The 6,034-nt window shown below is 60.1% G+C and overlaps 3 long non-coding RNA genes across 3 annotated transcripts in view; 1 reads left to right on the top strand and 2 right to left on the bottom strand.

The window, feature by feature from the left end:
* Positions 1 to 2,625, bottom strand: part of LOC121014112 (uncharacterized) — an 8,328-nt gene extending 5,703 nt beyond the window's left edge. Inside the window, exon 1 of the long non-coding RNA XR_005783042.1 lies at positions 2,487 to 2,625. This is a non-coding gene — a long non-coding RNA (uncharacterized LOC121014112). The remainder of the gene's footprint in view (positions 1 to 2,486) is intronic.
* The window catches only part of LOC121014108 (uncharacterized), a 13,667-nt gene extending 10,162 nt beyond the window's left edge, over positions 1 to 3,505 (top strand). The window contains exon 3 of the long non-coding RNA XR_005783039.1: positions 3,360 to 3,505. This is a non-coding gene — a long non-coding RNA (uncharacterized LOC121014108). The remainder of the gene's footprint in view (positions 1 to 3,359) is intronic.
* A 121-nt stretch (positions 3,506 to 3,626) lies between these two features.
* LOC121014111 (uncharacterized) overlaps positions 3,627 to 6,034 on the bottom strand; it is a 15,848-nt gene continuing 13,440 nt past the window's right edge. The window contains exon 3 of the long non-coding RNA XR_005783041.1: positions 3,627 to 3,736. This is a non-coding gene — a long non-coding RNA (uncharacterized LOC121014111). The remainder of the gene's footprint in view (positions 3,737 to 6,034) is intronic.

Below are 6,034 nucleotides of genomic sequence, written 5' to 3' on the forward strand. Positions count from 1 at the left end.
CCCCCCACACACAAATTGGCAGCTTGGTCTCAATCAGTGGTGTCTCAGGATCCAGGAACTAGAGTGTCTTTTTTACCACTTGTCACCTCTGCCCTAGTCCAAGCCCCACTGAGGTCTCTGGCCTGGGTTGTTTCTGAGACTCACTGCTGTGTCTGCTTCCATGCTTGCTCCCAGCAGTGGCAGTGGGAGGGCTCTTTCTCAAAACCAAAGCAGGTGGTGGCACTCCAGCGACTTCCCAAAGTGCTGGTCTGGGCCTCCGTGCACTCCAGCCTCCTCAGCTGCTCAAGTCCATTCTGTTCCCGCTGGATGTTCCAGAGCACTGCCAAACTCACTGCTGCCTCAGGGCCTTTGCACTTCCCACAGGGAGCATCAGGCCGGTCCTCCCTTCAGCTTCTTTCTGGCTATGGCTCAGATAATACTTCCTTAGAGTGGCTTTCCCTGACCACTTCCTCTGGTGCTCTGGGTCCCCTGCCAGGCTCTCTTCACAGCACCTGGTATGTCCCAACCTCATGTTACGTGATAGGTGCTTTGCCCACGTTCCCCTTGAGTGTGAACAGGACCAGTCGAGGAGCATGGCCTCTCTCAGCTGTGCTCACCATTCTGTCCCAGCACTGGGAACACTGCCCAGCACACTACTGTCACACATAGGTCTCTCTATTCATCAAGCACAGCCCCTAGCAAGGGCCCAGCACGTCGAGGGGCTCGGTAAGCACTTCCCGAGAGAATGAACGGGAACTTCTCAGTCAGCAGAACAGGCTTGTGAAGGTTCCACGTCGCCCCCGGCCCCCCCACCTTATGTGGTCTCTCAGTGAGCTGGAGCTCTCCGTGGGGCCGTTTAATGGGCATTTCAGACTTAATAATGTCCCGACCTAAGCTCCAGACTGCCCACAAACTGCGTGTCCCCCCTCCAGTTAACGGCACTTCCAGCCTTCTCATCACCCAGCCCCGAGGCTCTGGCTCTGCTTGTTCTCCCACGTCTTGTGTCCAAGTCAGCGAACCCTGCAGCTCAGCCTTCACTGTACAGCTGGAATGCGGCCACTTGTCATCAGCCCCCCACCATCACCAGGCCCAGGCCAGGGGTCGGCAGGCTTTATCCGTGAAGGGCCAGACAGCTCCTGTGACATCTTCTCAACTCGATAGTTGTAAAAAAACAAAAAAAAACAAAAAAAAACAAAGCAGCCGTAGATGATACGTTAACAATCAGTGAGCCATGGCCTTGTTCCTGTGATACAGCTTTGTGGATCCTGAAGTTTGAATTTCACGTCATGTCCTTGTGCTGCGCGATAGGCTTCTGATTTTTTTCCCAACCATTTAAAAGTATAAGGACGATTTTAGTTTGTACAGAAACAGGCAGTGGACCAGAATTGGCCTCTGGGCCATAGTTGGCCGACCCTTGGGTCTAAGACATCTTTTATCCTGACAGAATTATTCCCGTAGCTTCTTACTCGGCTCCCTGCTTCCACCCTTTCTCCCCTGTAGTCCAGATGGATCGTTTAGGAACTTGTCAGGTCATATCCTTGCTCTGCCCAGAAGCCTCCAGGGTTCTCACCTCACTTGGAATAGAAGCCAGGGGCGCCTGGGTGGCTCCGTCAGTTGAGCGTCCGACTTCAGCTCAGGTCACGATGTCACGGTCAGTGTTTGAGCCCCGCGTCAGGCTCTGTGCTGAAAGCTCGGAGCTTGGAGCCTGCTTCGGATTCTGTGTCTCCCTTTCTCCCTGCCCTTCCCCTGCTCACACTCTGTCTTTCTTTCTCTCAAAAATAAACATTAAAAAAAAGAGGGGGGGGGAATAGAAGCCATAGTCTTCATCTGGAGGGTGAGACCCTGCACAACCTGTTACCTCCCCCCAGCCCCCTCCTTGCTCACTCTCTCCAGCCACACAGTCCTCTGCACTGTTGCTTGAACACACCAAGAATGCTGAACCTCAGGGCCTTTGCACAGGCCATTTCTCTGCCTGGATGCTTTCCCCAGATTTCTCAACAGCTCTTTCCTCCACTGCATTCAAGGCTTGTCCCAGGGTCTCCTCCGGAGGCTTTTCTTGACCAGTTTGTATAAAACTGCACACCCCCTCTTCACCTTCCACTCCCTGTCCCCTTTCCCTGCTCTGCTTTTCCTATGGCACATGACATCTTCTAATGTTATGTGCAACTTTATTTGATGGTCTTTGTCCCCCACCCCTGCTAAAATGTCAGCTGCACATGGGCAAAGATTTCTGTCTCTCTTTCCACAGCTGAATTCCCAGAGCCTTTAACAGTGCCTGGCATGTAGCAGTTAGTAGATGTTCAATCAGTATTTATGTGGTGAACGAATGAGCCTCAGTTTCCTCATCTGTAAAAGGGGATTAATAGTGAAAGGTAATTTGTGTTGAGAATGTGCCTCTGTGTCTGGCACCTTGTGAGCATGTGGGAGGTGTTAACTGTTGCTGTGTATGAAGCTGGCCATGGGGGTCCCAGAGCGGGCGATTCCGGAAGTTTCTGGGGTGAACTAACCTGCCTGCCGCACTGGGCCAGATGTGCTGGATGCAGGTGGGGGGTCATCCTGGATGGGCTCCTCCTGCTGCTCCCATCAGCCTGTGTTTGCAGGGCTCAGTGTCTCCTGCCTCTTCCAGCTTCTTGGCCTGATGGCACCTTCCTGCTCAGAGATGCAGAGACCAGACACGGTCACTACCCTTGATCTGGCCAGGGGGTGCGGGGGTGCAGATCTGGGCCGTCCCCCAAGGGTCTGGGGCCGGGGACAGCCCTGGAGGAAGAGCATTCAGTTCTAAGGAGCAAATATAGACGGGGTCTTGCCACTGGAGCTCATAGCTGGGTGCTGTTGGGCTGGTGACTTGTGTTCCTCAGTCTCAGCCTCCTTGTCTGTAAAATGGGGTAACAGTGCCAATCTGGTAGGATCAGTGTGAGCTGGTGGTGGCTGGGTACTCAGGACTCACACCCTGCAGGGGGCGGGGCAAGGAAGGGGTGGGTTGCACCTGCAGGGAATGGTTGAGGCCCCACTGGGAGGGGTTTTGGGCTTCCAGAGGCAGCCTGGGTCGAGGTGGCTGTTCCCATCTGTCACCTGGGAGCTTTTGAAGCTGTGGGCGCCGGCTCCCCCTTCAGAGACCCCGGTCCCCCGCCTAGGCTGCCCAGTCCAGGGCTCTTCAGCGGAGTCACATGAGCAGGCAGGGTTCGGGACCACGGGTGGGACTTCTGCCACATGTGCCACGAGAACCCTGTCTGTTAGGTCTTCTTTCAAACGTTCCCATCGACCAGAGGGAGACGCTGAGGCTCAGGCTGGGAGGCTGGGCTGACTCTGGCCTCTGCTGAGGCACTGCCGTGGGGACTCCCTCCACCCCTCCCCCTGGGGCCTGACAGGAAACCGTGCAGGAAGCGTTAAGACAGCCGCTGAGCCTGCCTGGACACCTCTGTGTGGTGTCAGGAGGTGACGGGTCTTTCTCCCTTGGGACCCTGAGCGTGCTGGGGACACGGGAGCCTGAGGCCTGCGAGGAGCGGGCTCAGTCCCTGGGCTCCCTGGTAGTGACATGTTCTGCAGAGTCTGGACCTTCCAAGATGAGTGTGCTGGAGTTGGAACATCGGGAGGGAAGGGGGTGCCTTCCAGATGATCAGATCCCGGGGCCCCTCCCACCTTTTTTCCCCCGTTGGCATCTAACCCCACTCTTCGGAGTGGTGGTGGTGGTGTGGCGGGGGCTGTGGGCCCAAGTGGGTGCGTCTGCGCTGGCCGCGGCACTTCCTGGCTGTGTGCCCTGGGCGAGGGCCCCCTCGTTTCTGAGCTGCATAACTGGGGTCACAGTCCTTAGCTTACAGGCCCCGGTGAGGCTAGGTGAGTTAGGCAGGCGAAGGTCTCAGCACGGCCCTTGGCACGAGGTAAGCATCCGACAGATGTTTCTTGGGGAGGTGCTTCCCAGTGGCACAGGCCCCAGGGGCAGCCCTGCTCTGGGTGGGACAGCGCCCTCTGGAGTCCCGGAAGGTGCAGCCTGTGCCAGCCCAGGGAGGTGCGGGGGCTGCGGGTGCCAGTGGTCAACGGGCCCGAGACCCAGAGTCCCTGCTGTGTTGGTTCGGTGTCCCCTTCAGGTTGTGCTCTGTGTGGTTGCTGCCACCAACCTGGGGTCACCTGAGCACCTGAAGAATGTTCTCCAGGACGCTGCTGGGGTGTATGGGGCTCCTCCAGCGTCTCCTGGCCCCCATCCCAGAGCCCAGGGACATTGGCACTCAGACCCTGGCTCTTGTCTGGCCAGCGGGGGCAGGAGGTGGGAACTGGCTGGTTGAGGGCCTGGGAGTGGGTGGTCAGCGTCTCCGCGCCCTTGCCAGCCTTGGTGACGTTCTGCCCCCGTGGTGGCACGTCGGAGAGGCTGGTGCAAGTGCACTGGGCACCTCAGAGAAATGGGGTCACGAGCTGAGGCCACTGGGGAAGGAGGTATTTCTGGCGGAGCAGGTGCGGCCTGTGCTGGCCTCCTGGCAGCTGAGCCCAAGGTCTTTTCAGCCACCCTGGCGCGAGCGGTGTGACTTCGATATTTCTGGAAAGTGGAAGGGAAAGGGAGCTGCAAGTGCTGAGTCGCCGAGTCCAGGCGAACGTGCCCGAGCCTCTGCATCTGTGAAGCGGGTGAGCCGGCCGGGTGCTGTGCCGCTCGCGGCCAGGCCTCCCTCCTCTGGGTGCGGCAGCTCTTATGCCCCGAGCGGGGGCCCGTGGGGGCCGCGAGGGCCTGGGCCAGCCGGCGGAAGGACCTGTCAAGGTCTTTGCGTCTTTGTCTGGAGTCCCAGGTTGCCCTGAGCAGGGCTTGCACCCACAGCGGGCCTCTCGTGCCACAGGCCCAGGAGAAGACGTCACCACCAGGGCGCACACGTCCCTCACAAGGTGGCCTAGTTGCAGGGCCCTTTCCTGGCCGGCAGACCCACGTGGGGTCTCAGAGAGCCCGCCGGAGGCTGGGTGTGCTGCTTGTGCGGTCTCTGCGCGGGGCCTCCGCAGAGCCTGCGCCGGCTGGGGGTGCGGCCCCAGAGGCCTGTGTGGGCGGGGCTGGGGGGGGGCGGGGTGCTGGCCTTTCTCAGCACACACGAGCGCGCGTCTGGGCTCAGGTGTTTGCTGTGTGACCCGGGAGCGTCCCTCATCCTTTGGAACACGGCTTCCTTATCTGAGAAGTGGAGCCAAGAGCTCCTGCCCTCTCGGCTGCTGGGCAGGTGAAAGGGGAGGACGAGGAGAGGGGCCTGGGAAGCCGCCGCTGCTCCAGGCCTGCTGTTTTCCACGCGTGCCCATTGGGCGGGTCTGCCTGAGGATGCACAGAGGTTCCAGGGGCATCATCGGGAGCTGGTGAGGGTGACCTGGAATCCGGGCCGACCCTCGGGCCTGTGCCTACCCCTTGTCCCAAGGGGCCCTGGGATGTGGACTCCGCCGCGAGGCCACGGAGGCTTGTTGGCGGATGGGAGGGGCCTGGAGAGCACTGGGCCTGGCGGTGTTTATGAGGATGGGGGGACACTGAGGCTCGAGAGGGGCCCGGGCCCCCGGCTTGCAGGCCTCGTGGGCGCTGGTGCCCGGGCCCCTGTGTGCCGCGCCCGCCTGGCAGTTCCTGCAGATGCAGCAGATGCAAGCGTGGCTCTTCACACCTGGGCTCAGGTGGCACCTACTCCTCCTGCCGCCTTTTTTCTGGCGCTCCTTCCTCCTGGGGCTCAGGTCGGACCCCCCGGGCCCCCCCAGACCATCATCAACAGATCCCGTGGTCCTGCCCTTAGTCTGTCCAGAATGCCACCACTTTCCACTCCTCCGTGGCCACCTCCCTGTTCCGTCCGCATCGTTGCCCTGGTCTCCCAGTTCCCAGGGGAACCTGCCCACTTCCCTCGGGGTAAGAGCCAGAGCCTTCACCTGTGCCATCTGCCCGCTCTGTGCTGGCCACCTGGGCCTTCTGCTCCTCAGAGCCGCTGAGCGCATGCAGCCACAGGGCCCTTGTACTTGGCCTTCCCTCTGCCTCGTGTGCATGCTTGTTGCCTGGCGTCTCACTGGCCTTTGCCCGGCTGCCCCCCCCCCCCCCCCCTCCGCTCAGGGAGACTTTCCC

This window comes from Herpailurus yagouaroundi, unplaced genomic scaffold (assembly GCF_014898765.1).
Source record: "Herpailurus yagouaroundi ecotype Mexico unplaced genomic scaffold, PumYag 200, whole genome shotgun sequence".
In the NCBI taxonomy this organism is placed as follows: domain Eukaryota; kingdom Metazoa; phylum Chordata; class Mammalia; order Carnivora; family Felidae; genus Herpailurus; species Herpailurus yagouaroundi.